Below are 21137 nucleotides of genomic sequence, written 5' to 3'. Positions count from 1 at the left end.
ACTGAGACAGTAGGCCCACCATCTTGACAGCACGGGGGGTGGTTAATGTACGCCATGGGAGGGTGCCCGTTCGCATAATCAATATCGGGTAGAGGGAAGTGTACCTGCCCCGGTATGCCACGCTAGCCAAATTATATACCATTAACCAAAATGCTATACAATCTGTGGAACCCTTGCCTCCATCTCACCCGGAGGAAGGTAACGGCTCTAAGAAAACAATGGAGGACTGGTGTCAGCAACTACATTTGGGTACTGACTCCACTCCCTCACACCAGAAACAGGGAGTCTATCGGGTGGTTCAAGAGTACGAGAGAGTGTTTAGTAAACACCCGTTAGACTTCGGGCGAGTCAAGGGGGTAGAACACCACATCCCCACAGGAGACCATCCTCCCATAAAAGAGAGGTATCGACCCGTACCCCCTGCACACTACCAACACGCCAAGGGGATGCTTAGAGACATGAAGGAGGCTGGGGTGATCAGGGATAGCTGTAGCCCCTGGGCAGCTCCACTAGTCTTAGTCAAAAAGAAAGACAACACCATGAGGATGTGTGTGGATTACCGGAAAATCAACCGTATCACACACAAGGATGCGTACCCCTTACCAAGGATAGAGGAGTCTTTGGCTGCTTTAAGATCTGCTAACTTCTTCTCTACCTTGGATCTCACTAGTGGGTACTGGCAGGTTCCTGTAGCAGAGGCGGACCGGGAGAAGACCGCATTCACCACCCCGATGGGACTTAGCGAGTTTACCTGCATGCCGTTCGGACTCTGCAACGCACCAGGAACCTTCCAACGATTAATGGAGTGCTGTCTGGGCCACAGAAACTTCGAGACGGTCCTATTGTACCTGGACGATGTCATCGTATATTCTAAGACTTATGAGGACCACCTGAAACACCTGGCGGAAGTGTTCGAAGCTCTGGCAAGCTACGGCCTAAAGGTGAAACCCTCCAAGTGTCACCTCCTGAAACCAAAGGTGCAGTACCTGGGAGACGTGGTGAGCGCTGACGGAGTGGCTCCCGACCCTGATAAGATCACCGCAATTAAGGAATGGCCAAGTCCCTCCAGTGTAAAGGAAGTGCGGCAGTTCCTCGGGTTGGTAGGCTACTACTGCAGGTTCATCCCCGGTTTCACCAAAAAGGCAGCTCCTATGCAGGACCTCCTGATAGGCCAGTCCCGGAAGGCCAAGAACCAGAAGCCGCCCTTCAGATGGGAGAAGTTGGAAGAAGAGTCCTTCCGCCAGCTGAAGATGGCCCTCACGGGGGATGAAATCCTGGCGTACCCGGATTACAGCCAGCCCTTTATCCTCTACACCGACGCAAGTAACATCGGGCTAGGAGCCGTGCTGTCCCAGATCCAGCAGGGGAAAGAGCGAGTAATCGCTTACGCCAGCCGAAAACTGCGGCCCACCGAAAGAAACCCTGAGAATTACAGCTCATTTAAGCTAGAGTTCCTGGCAGTGGTGTGGGCAGTCACCGAACGCTTTAAGCACTACCTCGCTTCTTCCCGGTTCGTCGTGTACACGGATAACAACCCGTTGACACACCTGGACACGGCAAGACTCGGTGCCCTAGAGCAGAGATGGATGGCCCGCCTGTCCAACTACGAGTTCACCATCAAATACCGGGCAGGACGCTCCAATACCAACGCGGACGCCCTGTCCAGGATGCCAAACCTACCGGACGTAGGAGAAGATCCAGAGGGACTGGAAGAAGTCGAACTCTCCGCGTTTCACCGTCATGGGACTATCCAGCATTCCCATCGGGTAAGGAGTAAGCAAGGCGCTACGCTTAACCCCTTACCTCACTACAACTGGGCGGAAACGCAAGACAGTGACCCTGCCGTCCGGCTGGTGAAGGAGATGCTGACTCGGCCAGAGGCTCGCCTTGACCCAGACGCTCCGGAGGAAGCCAAGCAACTGTGGGCAGAAAAGAGTAGACTGTTCCTTTACAAGGGGAAGTTGTGCCGCAGGATGGTTAACTCCCGGACGCATGAACTAATCTAGCAAGTAGTGGTGCCACGACGAGACGCAGCCATGGTGATGGAGGCATACCACGATGGAGCTGGGCATTTCGGATGGAAGAAGCTGGAGTTCCTGCTGCGCGGGCGGTTCCATTGGGTAGGCATGAGGGGAACCATCGAGAGGTGGTGCAGAGACTGTGGCCCGTGCAACCTGAGGAGGAAGGACCGTGCCAGCCAGAAGACTCCCCTGCAGTCCATCGTCACCCGGCAGCCGTTGGAACTGGTAGCCTTGGATCATGTAAAACTGACCCCAAGCAGAAGTGGCTACGTCTACGCGTTAACCATCGTGGATCATTACTCCCGGTTCTTGGTTGTCGTCCCCGTCAAGGACTTAACGGCTCAAACAGCAGCTAGAGCCTTCCAGCAGCACTTCTGCCGTCCACACGGGTACCCGGACCAAGTGCTGACGGACCAGGGACCTGCCTTTGAAGCGGAGGTCTTCCAGGAATTCTGCAATCTGTATGGCTGCCGGAAGATAAGGACGACACCCTATCATCCGCAAACTAATGGACTTTGTGAGAAAATGAACCAGGTGGTAATGGATCTTCTGAAAACGTTGCCCCTGGAAGAATGCAGTCTGTGGCCTGAGAAGCTGCCCGATCTGGTGGACCTATACAACCACATCCCGGTAGGTTCCACCAACTGTACCCCGGCTTACCTAATGAGGGCGAGACCTGGTAAGTTACCTGTTGACCTGGAAATGGGAGTCCTGACACCCGAGGACACTTCACCAGAAGCAGACTGGGACACAGAGAGGCAGCAGCAGTACCGGAAAGTACAGGAGAGCGTGGAGCGAAGTCTCTGTCAGGCTAGGGAGAGACAAGAGAAAACTTACAACCAGTATGCTCCCGCTGTTCCCCTGGTGCCCGGAGAGCAGGTCTTGAAGAGGAAAAGACGGCTCCACAAGTTGAACGACCAGTGGGAGAAGGACCCGTACACCGTACTGCCCTCAAGCCACGAGAACCCGAAGGTCTGTACCATCAGTAAAGACGGAGGGGAGACCACAGCCATTGTATCCCGGGATCACCTGAAGAAGTGTCCTGAACAGCTACGGAACCCTGAAGAGGAACAAGAAGACCATCGACCCGTAGAGGAAAGGGAAGATATGGTTAGTACTGTGCTCGGAGACTTCCCTCGGTCTTGGACTCAAGTCAATGGTGCAGTTGTGGTACCCGTACTCACCTTCCTCCAACCAGCATCCCAAGCACCTACGGAGCAACAGATAGAGCTGGAAGAACAGCCGGTCCAGGAGGCAGAAGACCCCACACCAGCAGACCAGGAGGATCAACCCTCTGCTTGCAGTGAGCCTGCCTTATCCCTAGTGAGCCAAAGGGCCCGTAGACCGCTGCCCAGTTTACCCTTAACAGCTCCTACACCCTGTAGTTCAGGGCCAGACAGTCAGCTCCGTAGGTCCACTAGGGCCACTAGAGGCCAGTTACCCGCACGTTGGAGGATTTGAAGTGTATAAATTGTTTTATTTGTGGTTACCTGTTTTTCTTGTTGCTTGTGTATAATTATGTGTTTCTAGTTGTTTATAGGAGTCTTTGGTGGATTTACCGGGAATCCTGTGTACATAGTTGGAGCGTAACCCAGGACGGACTAAAGACTGTTAAGGACTCGGGGCAGGACAGACCCCTACCTGGTTACGTCTCCCTGTTTTGGTGAAATGGATACCTTGCTTTCTTCAAAGACTGCACCCGGTTACGGACATGCCGTGACCACCTTTATGTGTTTCTTTATTGTATTGTTATTGTTATATCTTGTTATGTTTTTCTAAAATATGTTTAGTCCCGGAGTACTAAATTTCACTAGGGGGGAATGTGGCACCCCAGGGGTCTGGTTTCCACAGTAACAGCAATGTTATGTCTGAGAGCAAGTGGGAGGTCTCTTGGTCAGGAATCCTATGCATGCCACACCTCCTGCCCAGTCCTGGGAGGGGAAGGACTTCCCCTATATAAACCTGGGGCTGAGGCAGGGTTAGTGAGAAGAGAAGAAGTAGAGACAGAGAAAAGAAGCAAATATAGGAACAAAACATCAGGAGCTCTGTGGGAGCAGTGTTACAAGGAGTCAGGGGCTGGCAGCTGCAGAGCTCGCCCTGACTGAGAAGATTTCTTACCGGACCCGGAGTCCGAGGCTGTGGGGACTAACTCCTACCCAGCAGCAGAATCCGTCAGGCAGGGGATTCCAGGTCCTCTGGCCAAGAAACCCGAAGGCACGGTCACACGCATGGGACCAGCACCGCCGTCGTGGGGCGGAAGCTACTAGAAGGCCCCGAGTCACCGGCCATACGGGTGAGCACCACACGGCACACTCAGGGACGTGGGCTACTTTTACCCGCCTCTAGCAAGGTAGCCAGAAGAGTACAGTTAGTTTGGGAGGCCTACAACTCCGCCTGGCCAGGGGAGATCCCATCTGCTCAATGACTGACCAGGCCCCAATCGCTAGCCAGTACTCCGGGAGGGTCTATCTTTGTCACCAGTAAAGACCCTGAACTACACCGTACCATCTCCGAGTGGTTCCTGCTACCCCCATCGTCCACGTCGGCTGCCCTGAGGCCATACCCCTCCCGTTGGGGGTTATACTATCACGCTGCACAATCCTACCACCGGCCTCAGCGGTCTGCCCTGCAGCGGCAGCTCCATAGCTGCATTCAACGGGTGGCGTAGTCGTACAACATCTACCGCTAATCATCGCCGCTCAGTTTGACTCCCTGGGCACGGACCGGGTCACCGCCACGAGACTACAACCCTCAAGAGATCCGGCTCCGGGTAAGCTCCCGCGTGCGCAACGCAGCACGACACCGTCCCAGGGGCGCGTCACAAGCTATGCAAAAAAAGCAGCTGTTAACAACAACAATGTTATGAGTCTTGTAAAACACCAACACAAAAAAATGTTTTTGCTTTCTTTTATTTTTTCAGTATGCTAATGTAGCAAAACATAAAAATCATATAAATCTGGTTTCACCATTATCATAAAGACCCCGAGAATAAAGATAACATATTATGTAAGTGCCATAAAACCCCCAAAATACCAGCAAACTTGCTATTTTTTTCAATCCAACCTACAAAAAATGCATACACCTTATCCAATACAATATGTGCACTCTATAATGGTGCAATTAAAAATACAACGCTTCATGCAAAATTCAATCTAAACCTTCAAACAACTACGGTGACAGAAGAATAGAAAAGTCACAGCTTTTAGACTGCGGAGATGAAAAAAGAACTGAAAATTGCTGCTCTCTTACAGCCTCTGCTGCTTCTTTATGGGGATAAAGGGGTTGTTCAGGTTAGGAAGCAATTGCTTTTCTTCCAGAAAAAAAGTGCTTCTGCCCATGAGCTGCGCCTGGTATTTCAGCTCAGCCACATTCAAGACTATACAGAGCCATTTTGGTCTGAACATTAATACCCCCTCTATATCACCTCTGTAGAGTTTGTCCCTGGCAGAGGTATTGTCCATTGAGCAGTGAAGCTTGGTTGCATTCAGTGACATTTCTTAAAGGCGTTTTCCACTCTCATGATGTACCTAGCATTAGAATAGGTCATTAATATCAGATTGGTGGGGTCCGATCAGCTGTTACCATCTCCGCCAAAAGCCGGATGTAAACAGTGTACGGAGCAAACAAGGTTTAGTGGTCGCTCTTGGTACTGCAGGACAGCTCATATTCAGACGAATAGGTCATCAACATCAAAGTAGTGGCAAGACCTTTCAGCACTAAGCAGTCACAATTCTACCTTGGTCTGGAATCCAAAGTCCTCGTGGACGAGGAAGAGGCTTCCAGATGCCAGCTGAAGAACTCGCCTCTCCACCATCACATCCAGCCTATCACCTCCGGCTAGCAGGGCTCTTTTGCTGATGATCTTAACAGCAAATTCTTGATGGGTTAAAGTATCTTCCGCCATCAGGACCTTTCCAAAGCTTCCGAAGCCGATCACATGGTGGAATAATAATCTCTCCTTGATGGAATGAGAGATTGAGCCGGAGCCGGATGGCCGAACACCACTGCATCCTATCAGGGGAGAAAAATGGCAAATATCACAATAAATCTAACATTTACAGGCCATTATTCAGACTGAGGAAATCTTCTGTTCTAAGTAAAGCTTGTATTTCATTTTATGACTTCTGTTAATGGATTTTATTAATACGCAACTTAGTATTCCTGTAAGCAATCTTACATGGGTTTGTCTGATAAAGAGGAGAAGTTATAAAATGATTATTTCCATTATACACTTGGCTGTGATGAGGTTGATCAATATGAACATTTAAAGGGTTTTTCCATAATGACAGTTATCACAAGAGACAAATCGCATGGATTTTACCGAGACATTCGATTTACAGTGAATTTATTCTCTGCAAATTCAATTTCCTTTATTAAGCTCTGGGATACTGGGGTATAGAAAGACTACTAAAACATAGTAAAGGTAAGATGTAAAAAAAAAAAGACCGAAAAAACTAATATGCACCTCACTTCTCACTTTTTCCGCTCTCTGACCTTCAAGGTATTTGGCCCTGCTCCTTACCGCCAGTGTGCGCTGATGGAACCCGGTCATCTTCACACTAGGCCAGGACTTCCGGCCATAACTAGGCCTGGGATATCCCTGCGCATGCAAAGGTATGTCCTGGGCCTACTAGCAGCTGGAATTCCTGGTCCAGAGTCATGAAGCAAGTGATGATGTTACGACAGATGCCATGACCTTATGACAAGCACTCTAGACCAGGACTTCCAGACACAGGGACTTCCAGGGTCTACTCACAACCTAGCGGGAAGATGTGTCAGTGCATGGTGATGGTAAGTAGAGGAGCTGAGGACCGTACTGGGGACCACGAGCAACAGAGACATTCATTTTTTAACCTTTTGTATAGTTTAACAAGATGGTGGCGACCATTTTTGCTGAATTCCTAAAGAGCAAACTACAAAAAATATGGAAAAGAATATTGATTTTTGTAAAAGTCAACTTCACTTGAATAAATTCTCCCAACTCTAATTATCACCTATATTATTGTAGGACCCTTATAATCACTAGAACAGGACATTTGCAGGCGACCTGTGCAGGGGGGGGGGGGTTTATAGGGTGATGGTGAAACATGCATATTGTTATTTTCGACTCAATATTTATGGGACTGACGGAAACAGCAAAGTGCTACAGTATTCTGCTGGCAACTGTAGATGGGAGATCTGAAAAGATGTTTAACCATGTTGTACCTCTCTATAGGGCTCTAGCAGCAGTTTACTGTTAACAGTGCTAACAAATGCTTTCAGGGAGTTCCCTAAGACTAAGCATTTGGACGGGCATGTGGATGGGCATCAGGAAGGATGCTACAACTGTCAATCCAGAGCAGAGATGTGGTAAAGCACTTACTGCAGAATGCCAAGAGCATTTCAGAGTCACAGAATTCCCAAAAATCTGAAGCATTGTACACCAGATTAAAGCTACATTTCCTCAGTCACAATGCTGCTAAAAACTTTAATTTGTAGACAAGCCTGCTGACAATCTTCTTTTTAGAAAATCACTGTAGCAATTTTTGTTCCATATATAAAGATTACTTGCCATCAGTATTCTAGCTGTTTAACCAGTTTACAACCTGTCTGTTTCCCCCCATTCCTGTCATACATGCACATTTAAGGGCCCTAAAAAGAATGTTCTCGCGTAGATATTTAAAAATTTTGCCTTTTTTTTTTGCAATACATGGAGCTTAAATTTCAATTCATTTTTATATTAATTTTTTCTTTGCTTATATCAGGGGGAAAATGTAAATAAAAATAGGAAATGTGTCTATTTTTCTCTTTTTTTTAAACAAAGGACAAATAAAACATTTCAAATTGCATTCCCCTTTACATAGAAATGATTTTTAAATATTGAACGTATTTTTCTTTTCAATGGAGGCAGGGCTAGAAACAGTGATTCAGACTGGCTGGGTCTATTTTTTTTAGTTTTTTTTTATTTATGCATTTTTTTCTATTTTATTTTTGCTTTTTTCATTCATTGTTTCATATATTTTACACACTATGCCCCTCATAAGGCCTTAAAAGACCTCACAACCCAGCAGCTCTGGTTCCTTCCCTACAGCTAGCGATCACATGTTTCCTGGATCTGGAGGAGGCAGCATGGTAATTGCTTCCTAATCTCTTCTTAATCTGTAACACAAGTGCTGGTATAGCACTGGGAATACAGACATAGAGATGGTAAGTCGTGATGAGCGAGCATGCTCGTTACTCGAGATTTATGAACATGCTCGGGCGAACACCGAGTATCTTCAGCATGCTCGGTGTTATGTTTGAATCACTCCCGTGTGCATGATTTGCGACTGTTTGACAGCTTTAATGCATGTGAGGAATGCCAAAGAAACAAGCATTCCTCACATGTAATAAAGCTGTCAAACAGTCGCAAATCATGCACATGGGAATGATTCAAACATAACACCGAGCATGCTAAAAATACTATGTGTTCGCCCGAGTATGCTCGTCGAAAGGGTTAAGAAAACATACTCGCTCATCACTAATGGTAAGTATGGTAGTAAGCCATGTCTTACCTTTTGTCTGGGATGTCTGACTGTGTGTGACAATCCCCCACTCACAGCTTCACGATCTTGTACAAGCTGCCTACAATCCACTGACGTTTTAGAACGTTAATGCAGAGTAATGAGTGGACTGTCCAGAAATGTATAATCTATGGGTCATCCAGAAGTTTATTTCATCCCACCTCAGTTACATCTACACATCCCCCTTCAATATAGGGAATTGGGTCATGTGATCTCCAGCCTGACAACTATTCCAGTACATGCACTAATGTGTTGACAGGAAGTCAGTCTCTGACGTCATGTGATCTGTACGATGACCTCATTACCTATAAAATCCCTCCTGGCAGCTCAGACTCTTCCCCGCACCCCGAGCTTCAGCCTCCTTGTCGTTCTGTACGTCCTCCCATGCAGATAAAGATATGTATGAAGACTTTTCAAAAATAAATCCTGTCTTTGCTGCCATAGCAGCCAATCATAGAGCAGCTTTCATTTAGTTTATATAAGTGAGCAGTGACATTGTAGGGGAGACCAGCTGAAGCTGCATCACATGAAGCATTATCAAACCTGTCTAAGGGTCTGGTCACATATTAAGTATTTGATTCAGAGATTTCTGCACCATATCTGCATCTTTTGTAAGGAAAAGTACAGTGGCAAAAACACGCGCTTTTGTCCAAATTTTTCCCCACTCATAAGTATGGGTGAAATCTGCAGGAAAAAAAAAGAAAGAATTGATATTCTGCAGATTTAACCCCTTCACAACATCCGCCGTACATGTACTGAGAAAGTTGGAAGCAAGTGTGTAAAGGGGGCTCACAGGGTGAGCCAGCCCCATACCCGGCAGGTGATGTCTGTGTATTACAGCCAGGACCTGCCGCTAACAATCACGGGTGGAGCACTGCTCTGACATGCTTAACACGCAACAGCATGCATGCGTGTCATTCCCTCCCCCATCGGTGGGTTGTCATTAAAGCCGGGTGTCAGCTGATGACCCCCGTGCCTGTCATTATGGAGCTCCTTTGAAACCCTGACTGTGGCCAGGCTTCAAAGGAGACTATGATTTCTGCTATATACATCTTTGTATCTAGCACAGGCGATTGGACAATTTCATCTTGAAGTCCCCTAAGGGGGCTAACAATTACACTGTGTGCAGAATTATTAGGCAAATGAGTATTTTGATCACATGATACTTTTTATACATGTTGTCCAGCTCTCAAGCTGCATAGGCTTGAGAGCCAACTACCAATTAAATAAATCTGGTGATGTGCATCTCTGTAATGAGGAGGGGTGTTGAGACTAATGACATCAACACCCTATATAAGGTGTGCTTAATTATTAGGCAACTTTCCTTTGGCAAAATGGGTCAGAAGAGAGATTTGACGGGCTCTGAAAAGTCCAAAATTGTGAGATGTCTTGCAGAGGGATGCAGCAGTCTTGAAATTTCCAAACTTTTGAAGCGTGATCACCGAACAATCAAGCGTTTCATGGCAAATAGCCAACAGGGTCGCAAGAAGCGTGTTGGCCAAAAAGGAGCAAAATAACTGCCCATGAATTGAGGAAAATCAAGCATGAAGCTGCCAAGATGCCATTCGCCACCAGTTTTGCCATATTTCAGAGTTGCAACATTACTGGAGTATCAAAAAGCACAAGGTGTGCGGTACTCGGGGACATGGCCAAGGTAAGGAAGGCTGAAAAACGACCACCTTTGAACAAGAAACATAAGATAAAACGTCAAGAATGGGCCAAGAAATATCTTAACACTGATTTTTCAAAGGTTTTATGGACTGATGAAATGAGAGTGACTCTTGATGGGCCAGATGGATGGGCCAGAGGCTGGATCAGTAAAGGGCAGAGAGCTCCACTCCGACTCAGACGCCAGCAAGATGTAGGTGGGGTACTGGTATGGGCTGGTATCATCAAAGATGAACTTGTGGGACCTTTTCGGGTTGAGGATGGAGTGAAGCTCAACTCCCAGACCTACTGCCAGTTTCTGGAAGACAACTTCTTCAAGCAGTGGTACAGAAAGAAGTCGGTATCGTTCAAGAAAAACATGATTTTCATGCAGGACAATGCTCCATCACATGCATCCAACTACTCCACAGCATGGCTGGCCAGTAAAGGTCTAAAAGAAGAAAAAATAATGACATGGCCCCCTTGTTCACCTGATCTGAACCCCATAGAGAATCTGTGGTCCATCATAAAATGTGAGATCTACAGGGAGGGAAAACAGTACACCCCTCGGAACAGTGTCTGGGAGGCTGTGGTGGCTTCTGCACGCAATGTTGATCGAAAACAGATCAAGCAACTGACAGAATCTATGGATGGAAGGCTGTTGAGTGTCATCATAAAGAAAGGTGGCTATATTGATCACTCATTTTTTTGTTTTTTGTTTTTGCTTGTCAGAAATGTTTATTTCTAAATTTTGTGCACTGATATTGGTTTACCTGGTGAAAATAAACAAGTGAGATGGGATTATATTTGGTTTTTATTAAGTTGCCTAATAATTCTGCACAGTAATAGTTACCTGCACAAACAAATATCCTCCTAAGATAGCCAAATCTAAAAAAAAACACCACAACTTCCAAAAATATTAAGCTTGGATATTTATGAGTCTTTTCGGTCGATTGAGAACATAGTTGTTGATCAATAATAAAAATAATCCTCTAAAATACAACTTGCCTAATAATTCTGCACACAGTGTATAGTGAAAAATAAAAAAAATGTTTTGAAAAAAAAAAAAATAATAAAATTTAGCTTTTATTAAACTTAATTAAAAATGTAGGGATCAATGTAGGGATGCCCTGAATTTGGTTAGCTGCAGGGCATCTCTACATTTATCCATTTACCATAGATTTCCTGATGAACCAACATCTGGTGGGGAAGCGCGTCGATATAGATTGTAAGACCATACATGTGGACTGATAAGTATCATGACCCATGAAATCTATACGTTGTTCAGTCTATGATAACTGTGCTTTTTTTTAACACTAATGTTTATATTTGTGCTCACAATTACATTATGAATTATTTGGATCTATTATTGTGGCTTCTATCTGAGATCAGGATAGCTTTTCGCTTGAGGTCAAGCTGAAGGGCTAAGGATTTACCGTATTTTTTGGACCATAAGATGCACTTTTTTCCCCAAAATTTGGAAGGAAAATGGGGGTGCGTCTTATGGTCCGAACGATACTTTACCAGTGGTGGTGGAGCTGGGATCGCAGGGCCCTCCGACGGCGGCAGAGGTGAGATGCGGCTGAAGCCGGGGCCTGTACCTGTGCTGGTGTCGGGTAGTGAAGCAGAGGAGCCGGGGCCTGTGGCGGGCTGTGAGTGGCGTCCGGCGGTGAGGCTGAGGAGCCTCTGCCGAGCTGTGAGCGGTGTCCGACAGTGCGGCAGAGCAGCGTGTGCGGATTCCGGTGGCCGCGGCCATCTTCCCGAGGCCGTGATTCATGGGAAAATGGCCGCCTGAGCCGGCGCATGCGCCGACCCGGAGCTCTGGCTGCCATTTTCCTGTAGATCTTTGCCTCACCGCCGGACGCCACTCACAGGTCCAGGCCCCAGGCAAGTTCACAGGCCCCAGGCCAGTCCACAGGCCCCTGGCAAGTCCACAGGCCCCAGGCCAGTCCACAGGCCCCAGGCAAGTCCACAGGCCCCAGCCTGTCCACAGGCCCCAACCATACACCGGCATCTCACCTCTTCTGCTGCCGCCAGGTTCCTGAGGCAGGGAACAGAGGGACCTGCGTTCCTGCTCCACCATCACCGCAACTCACAGCTGCTGGAGCACCGGCTGCATGTATCCAGGGTCCGCAGCATTCCTCCACTTCCGCTGGGCCGGTTTCCTGAAGGACCCTGCCTCTTGCTCCACCCCCCCCAGGTAAGATACCTAGTCAGACTATAAAACGGACCCCATCTTATAAAAAATATATTTTTTCCTGTTTTCCACCCCAAAATTTGGGGTGTGTCTTATAGTCCGAAAAATACGGTATATATGAATCAATGGGCATATTTGTCAGATGTCATATCTTGTATATATATCTGCATTCAAGCATGTACAATATTATATTGCTGCCTTGCTGGGCTTTATTCACATTTTGGACTTGAGATACTCTCCTACTTTTCATTGTATATTGTATGCATACCCTGCAGATCTCGTTTTTATGTAGTTACAGTGGATGATTTATTTATATATATAGTTCTAATCCCGTTACTATCATACTAGCCCTATGCTCTCCCTCTCTATTGGTGTTCAGGGACTTACAGGGACTTTAAGGGAAAGACGACTTGTGAGTGGGGGCGCCATTGTCGTACAAATTCTAGGGTGCCAACCCCTGCGGTCAGAAAGGGTCACCCTAGAGGACAATAGGAGATGACTAGTTCCTGTAGTATCATTGATATGTTATTATATTTATTCATTCCCGCTATTATCATATTACAGATTGACAAACCTTCTGTTCCCATCCTGTACTTGCTCACCAAGGTCCATAGGAGTCTATAAGATCCTCCGGGACAGCCCATTGTCTCAGTCAATGGGCGTCTATCTGAACCAATTTCTAGATTCTTGTATTACTATCTAAAACCGGTTGCTATGGAACTTCCACCTTTCATCAAAAACTGCGGAAATTATACAGAGATTGGATAATATTCATGTTCGTTTAGATATGTTTCTCATTACATGTGATGTAGAACCATTATATACTTGAATTTCACATGAACATGGATTATCCGCTACTAGGCTGGGGTTTGGATGAATCTCTTGTGGATTTTCTTATGATTCCTTTTGAATATGTAGCGTCGGCGTCTCTGCCTCCTGCTGGGCAGACACGCCGATCCCCTCACCGCCGTGGTCCCGGTCCGACGTCCTCCGGCTCCCCTCCTGCGTCAGCCTGGGGTGCGCGCACCGCGCGCAATTCCCCGGGCACTGTGCTTAGGGCGCGCATGCACTCCCTCCCTCTTAAAGGGGCCATGCACGCAGTCCTAAAGAGTCCCCGGCCAATGGCCGGAGGACTTCCCCTATATAAGGCACCTCCTCCAAAATGAAAGTGCCTGTGCAAGATTGTTGTTTGTGTGCTAACACTCTCCTCAGTCCTCAGGTCCCAGTGCCTGCCAGCCAGTCTATCAGCTGTGCCCGCCTGTCTGTCTACTGGCTGTGCTCATCTGCTGTGCCTGTCAGCTTCAGCCATCAGTCCCGTGTGAGTCGCCTGCTCTCACAAGGTCGGTCCCAGAGTAGCACCTGGTTCACCTTCCTGGTCCCTCCTTGGTTCACGGAGTCGACTAAGCTGCCATGTGGCCAGGGTCGGTCCGGGTATGCACTTAGTTACGCCCCTCTCGTCCATCCTTGCATCACAGCACAGAGGTTCAGCCACCTGAATCCGTAACAGTTTGCACAGGCCATGTAATCCGGTGGCTCCCAGGCTCCTTTGCTCTCAGACCTGTACCAAGAGGTCTCTCGCCAGAGATCCCAACAGGTTACTATCATGTCCTATGTGCAGACAGTCAACTCCCACCTGCACGTGCTATCCACCCCGACTGTGTCCGCCTCTAACCAAGCAGCACCCGCTCCGGTGGCACCTCAACCCAGTAGCGCTGTGGAACCCTGCTTAGGACCCCGGCTATCTGCTCCTCCACGTTTCGGTGGTGACCCTGCCCTATGTCGGGGCTTCATAAATCAGTGCATGCTGCACTTTGAGGCTCTGGTGTCCACTTTTTGTGAGGGCCTTTCCGGATGGAACAAGGATAAGCTAGCCGGTCGTGACATACCTCCCTCTCTAGATGACCTGGTGTCATTAGCTACCCAAATTGACATCCGTTTTCAGGAGCGTTCTAAGGAGACGTCCAGAGAGAGAAGACCCCTGTGTCTCGCACCAACCTTCCAAAGGCCAGTCTCGCAACCAGCATTCCCCTCGGTGTCCTCTCCAGAATCTATGTAAATAGACCAAGTTAAGATGGTCAAGTCTCGTCAGGAGATCCACCGCGCCTAGGTTAGTTGCTTCTACTGTGGCAGTATAGAGCATCAAATCCGCTCCTGTCCGGTGAGACCGGGAAACTCTAGTGTCTAGGACCGCTTGGAGAGGTCGCACTAGGCAAAAGTTCTTCCTCTCCACCCTTGACTCTGTCTGTCTCAGTTACCAATGATAAGACCCGCTTCTTCGAGACTGCCTATCTGGATTCCAGAGACGCTGGGAATCTCATTCAACAGGCCGTTGTGGAGCGTTATCAGATTCCTATCATACGTCTGGATGATCCTTTAGCGGTTTCCTCTGAGGATGGAAAGCTTCTCTCTGAGACCATCTTGTTTGTCACTGAGCCTGTAACCTTTCAGGTGAGAATGCTACATTTGGAGAAGATCTCCTTTTACGTGCTGTCCCGCCTCTGTCATCCCCTCTTGCTTGGCCTGCCTTGGTTATAGACACATACGCTCATCCTGAATTAGAGCTAGGGTGAGGTGCTCCGTTGGGTTCAGGAATGTCAAAAGTCTTGTCTGGTTCTGGTTCGTCCTGCTCGACTTCCGTCTATCCCAGCTAACCTACCTGGCCTGCCGCCACCCTACTGGTCATGTGCGGACGACTTTGATAAAAAGGAGGCAGAGACACTACCACCTCATAGGCCATATGATTGCCCCATCGACCTAATACCTGGTGCTTCACCTCCTCGCGGACGAATCTACCCCTTGTCGCTGGCCGAGACCCTTGCTATGTCTGAATACATAGAGGAGAATCTTGCTAGGGGTTTTATCCAGAAATCCACCTCTCCAGCTGGAGCAGGATTCTTCTTCGTCAAGAAGAAAGACGGCTCTCTTCATCTATGTATCGACTATAGGGGTCTAAACCAGATTACCATAAAAAATAAGTACCCCCTGCCTCTCATCTTGGAGCTGTTTGACCGCCTAAAAGGCGCGAAGATCTTCACTAAGCTCGATCTTCGTGGGGCGTACAATCTGGTCCGGATTCGCCAGGGGGATGAGTGGAAGATGGCATTCAACACTCGGGATGGTCAGTACGAGTACCGCGTGATGCCCTTCGGTCTCTGTAATGCTCCAGCCGTCTTCCAGGAGTTAGTAAACGACATCTTCTGAGATCTCCTGTATTCCTGCGTGGTGGTGTACCTGGAAGATATTTTGGTGTTCTCCCCTGATCTGCCCTCTCACCGGAGGGATGTTCGTCAGGTACTACTGCGGCTTCGGAAGAATCGCCTGTATGCTAAGTACGAGAAGTGTCTCTTTGAGCCGACCTCCCTACCATTTCTGGGATATATCATCTCTGAGACCGAACTGCGGATGGATCCCGAGAAGGTGTCTGCCATCTTAAAGTGACCCCGACCCGAGGGGTTGAAGGCTATTCAGCGGTTTCTGGGATTCGCTATTAACTTCTCTTCATTCCTCATTTCTCCTCCCGGACTGCTCCCATCTCTGCTCTCACCCGTAAAGGAGCAAATCCCAGGGAATGGACTTCTGAGGCGGAAAATGCCTTTGTTTCTCTTAAGCAAGCCTTCTCCTCCTCACCAGTGCTACATCGTCCTGATTTCAATAAACAGTTCTTCCTGGAGGTTGATGCCTCTTCCTCCAGAGCCGGAGCAGTGCTCACCCAGAAATCCTCGTCCGGGCGAATGGTGACCTGCGGCTTCTTCTCCAAACTCTTTTCTTCGTCCAAGCGCAATTACTCCATTGGAGATCGAGAATTGCTGGCCATCAAATTAGTGCTGTAGGAGTGGCGCTACTTGCTTGAAGGGGCTCTGAACTCGGTGGTCTCTCTCCATTACCGCCCAGCAGTCAAGAATATTAAAGCTGACACTCTATCCCGCTCTTTTCTGTCTACCGACCAAGAGGAGGAGCCTCTACACATCATTGACCCCTCCAGAATAATGACTGTTGCTCTGTTTGACCTGTCTCATCTACCTCCTGGTAAGACCTTTGTAGCGGCTCAAGATCGGAAGAGGGTCTTACTCTGGGGTCATTTGTCCAAACTGGCTGGTCATGCTGGCCAGAGGAAGACGCTTCTGCTCTTTGCCCGACATTATTGGTAGCCCACCCCACGCAAGGATGTTGCGGATTTTGTTGCGGCTTGTTCCTCTTGTGCCCGTAACAAGATACCTAGGCACCTTCCAGCTGGTCGCCTTCTTCCTCTTCCCGTGCCTTCTGCTCCTTGGCAACACATTGCGATGGACTTCATCACTGATCTACCGGTATCTTCCAGTTCTACTGTCAGTTGGGTGGTCGCTGACTGCTTCTCCAAGATGGCTCACTTCATCCCTCAGCCTGGTCTTCTGTCTGCACCTGTGCTTGCTAAGGACTGCATCCATCACATCTTTCGTCTCCACGGCTTACCTCTTCACATTGTCTCGGACCGAGGAGTTCAGTTCACTTCTCGCTTCTGGAGAGCCACGTGCAAGCTGCTGGATGTCTCTTTGGACTTTTCTTCGGCCTATCATCCTCAGTCCAATGGTCAAGCGGAGCGTATTAATCAGATCCTTACCAGTTTTCTTCAGCATTTTGTCAACGCTCACCATAGCAATTGGGTAGAACTCCTGCCTTGGGCCGAGTTTTCTTATAGCAACCATGTGAGTGAGTCCTCTGCTATGTCTTTTTTGAGGTTTACGGTCGACACCCCCGAATTCCGTTTCCCGTCTCCTCTTCAGTGGACAATACTGCCGCAGAGTCTCTCGTCAGTGAATTTTCGGTGATTTGGGAAGACACTAGATCTGCGCTTCTTCAGTTCTCCGAGTGGATGAAGGAGCATGCTGATAAGAGGCGTCTGGATCCGCCTCTATTTCGTCCGGGAGACAAGGTCTGGCTTTTCTCCAAATATGTCTGCCTCAAGATACCATCATACAAGTTGGGTCCGTGGTTTATCGATCCTTTAGAGAATCTGAACCAAATAAATCCAGTAGCGTATTAGCTAAAACTCCCTGCCTCCTTACGGATTCCCAATTCCTTTCACTTGTCTCTCCTCAAGCCTGTTGTGCTCAATCCTTTCTCTGACGATCCAGGTACACTCCAGCTCCAGTTTCCACTGAGGACGTCTTTGAGGTAGAGAACATTTTGGCCATCAAGAGAGTAAGAGGAAAGACTTTGTTTCTTGTGGATTAGAAGGGGTTTGGTCCTGAGGAGAAGTCTTGGGAGCCCAGGGAGAACATTCATGCCCCTCGCCTTCTAGAAAAATTTCTTGCGGGCCTAAAGAAGAGGGGGAATAAGGGGGGTGCTGTAACGTCAGCGTCTCTTCCTACTGCCAGGCAGAGACGCCGATCCCCTCACCGCCGCGGTCCCGGTCCGGCGTCCTCCGGCTCCCCCCTGCGTCTGCCTAGGGCGTGCGCACCGCATGCAGTTCACCGGGCACTATGCTAAGGGCACGCACGCCGTCCTAAAGAGTCCCCGGCCAATGGCTGGAGGACTTCCCCTATATAAGGAGGCACCTCCTCCAAAATGGAGGTGGCTGTGCAAGATTGTTGTTTGTGTGCTAACACTCTCCTCAGTCCAGAGGTCCCAGTGCCCGCCAGCCTGTCTATCAGCCATGCCTGCCTGTCTACCGGTCATGCTCATCTGCTGTGCCTGTCAGCTACAGCCATCAGTCCCATGGGAGTCGCCTGCTCTCACAAGGTCGGTCCCAGAGTGGCACCTGGTTCACCTTCCCGGTCCCTCCTTGGTTCACGGAGTCGACTAAGCCGCTGTGTGGCCAGGGTCGGTCCGGGTAGGCTCTTAGCTACGCCCCTCTGATCCCTCCTTGCATCACAGCACAGAGGTTCCCCCACCCGGATCCGTAACAGAATACATTTTGTTACATAATTATTTTGTGTTCAAAGATCGATACTACCTACAGAAGAAAGAGGTGGCAATGGCCACGGCTTGGGCCCCATCTTACGCCAATCTCTCCTTGGGATTTTGGGAGTGTGAATACATCCGATTCCAGAACATTGAACATACGTCACTGGGATCAGTGATATCTAGGTTGAGATTCATAGACAATGTGTTGTTTATTTTGCAGGGCTCCCATGAGGAACTTGAAAAATTCTTAAAATATCTCAATGACAATGCATTGAATATTAAGCTAACCCATCATATTGATCAAAAGAAAATTGATGTTCTGGATTTGGATATTCATGTTGATGACCATGGACAGTTGCATACAAATATTTATCGCAAGAATACTAGTGCCAATGCTTTCTTGCATGCCAAATCAGTCATCTGGCACATGTAATACAGGCAATGCCGTCCGGACATTTTATTAGGGCACATCGTATTTGTGACCAAGACAAAGCTTTCGAAGAATAGGCATATGATATGACCAGTAGATACTTACAACATGGTACAAAATGGAAATTATTCAACAGGCCTACTATCGGGCCAAACATGCCAATACACAATCACTTCTCATTACTGAAAAGAAAAAGGAATCTGATGGGCATGTTCGATTCATCACGAATTATCATTCGAGGTGGAAGGAAATTACTAATATCTCCAAATTTTGGCTAATTCTCCAACAGGATCAGACAATACTTCCTTTTCTATCAAATCGTCCATTGATTATGGCTAAACGTAATAAGACACTACGTGATATACTAGTTCATAGTCATCATGTACCTGATACATCTTCATATACACTGCTCAAAAAATAAAGGGAACACTGAAATAACACAACCTAGATCTGAATGAATGAAATATTCTCAATGAATACTTTGTTGTGTACAAAGTTGAATGTGCTGACAACAAAATCACACAAACATCATCAATGGAAATCAAATTTATTAACCAATGCAGGCCTGGATTTGTAGTCACCCCCAAAATTAAAGTGGAAAAACACACTACAGACTGATCCAACTTTGATGTAATGTTCTTAAAACAAGTCAAAATGAGGCTCAGTATTGTGTGTGGCCTCCACGTGCCTGTATGACCTCCTTACAACGCCTGGGCATGCTCCTGATGAGGTTCCAGATGGTCTCCTGTGGGATCTCCTCCCAGACCTGGACTAAAGCATCCGCCAACTCCTGGACATCTGTGGTGCAACGTGACGTTGGTGGATGGAGCAAGACATGATGTCCCAGATGTGCTCAATCGGATTCAGGTCTGGGGAACGAGCGGGCCAGTCCATAGCTTCAATGCCATCATCTTGCAGGAACTGCTGGCACACTCCAGCCACATGAGGTCTGGCATTGTCCTGCATTAGGAGGAACCCAGGGCCAACCGCACCAGCATATGGTCTCACAAGAGGTATGAGGATCTCATCTCGGTACCTAATGGCAGTCAGGCTACCTCTGGTGAGCTCATGGAGGGCTGTGCGGCCCTCCAAAGAAATGCCACCCCACACCATTACTGATCTACTGCCAAACCGGTCATGCTAAAGGATGTTGCAGGCAGCAGATCGCTCTCCACGGCGTCTCCAGACTCTGTCACGTCTGTCACATGTGCTCAGTGTGAACCTGCTTTCATCTGTGAAGAGCATAGGGCGCCAGTGGCGACTTTGCCAATCCTGGTGTTCTGTGGCAAATGCCAAGCATCCTGCACAGTGTTGGGCTGTGAGCACAACCCCCATCTGTGGACGTCGGGCCCTCATACCACCCTCATGGAGTCGGTTTCTAACCGTTTGTGCAGACACATGCACATTTGTGGCCTGCTGGAGGTCATTCTGCAGGGCTCTGGCAGTGCTCCTTCTGTTCCTCCTTGCACAAAGGCAAAGGTAGCAGTCCTGCTGCTGGGTTGTTGCCCTCCTACGGCCCACTCCATGTCTCCTGGTGTACTGGCCTGTCTCCTGGTAGCACCTCCAGCCTCTGGACACTACACTGACAGACACAGCAAACCTTCTTGCCACAGCTCGCATTGATGTGCCATCCTGGATGAGCTGCACTACCTGAGGAACTTCTGTGGGTTGTAGAGTCCGTCTCAAGCTACCACGAGTGTGAAAGCACAACCAGCATTCAAAAGTGACCAAAACATCAGCCAGAAAGCATTGGTACTGAGATGTGGTCTGTGGTCCCCACCTGCAGAACCACTCCTTTATTGAGGGTGTCTTGATAATTGCCAATAATTTCCATCTATTGTCTATTCCATTTGCACAACAGCATGTGATATTGATTGTCAATCAGTGTTGCTTCCTAAGTGAACAGTTTGATTTCACAGAAGTTTGATTTACTTAGAGTTATATTCTGTTGTTTAAGTGTTCCCTTTATTTTTTTGAGCAGTGTATATTTGGCTCAAATGGCCCCAAATGGGGCACATGAAAGTGTGGCAACTGCAAAGCGTGCAGATTAGTGTTGAGCGAGCACTAAAATGCTCGGGTGCTCGAAGCTCGGGCCGAGCTCGCCGTGATACTCGGGTGCTCGACCCGAGCAACGAGCCCAATGTTAGTCTATGGGAGACTCGAGCATTTTTGCGGTTTGCACCCCCGGCAGTCTTTTAAAAGCCTAACAAGTGCCCAAAACGATAGTGACAGTGCTCAAATGACATGGGGACAGCATGGGGATCGCCCCAGGAAGCATTTCTGACCCCCAGGTCACTGCTGTCAACAACGTGGTCAGAAGTATTAAACCACTTTTACGGGCTCACAATAAAACGTTCAAAAACGAAAGTGAAACTTTTTTCCTGTGAAATATGTTAAGGAACATCCTTTCCAGGGAA

Source organism: Phyllobates terribilis, unplaced genomic scaffold, assembly GCF_046119375.1.
Source record: "Phyllobates terribilis strain yellow unplaced genomic scaffold, ASM4611937v1 Scaffold_11__3_contigs__length_659146591, whole genome shotgun sequence".
NCBI lineage: Eukaryota > Metazoa > Chordata > Amphibia > Anura > Dendrobatidae > Phyllobates > Phyllobates terribilis.
This window is presented reverse-complemented; position numbering follows the sequence as displayed.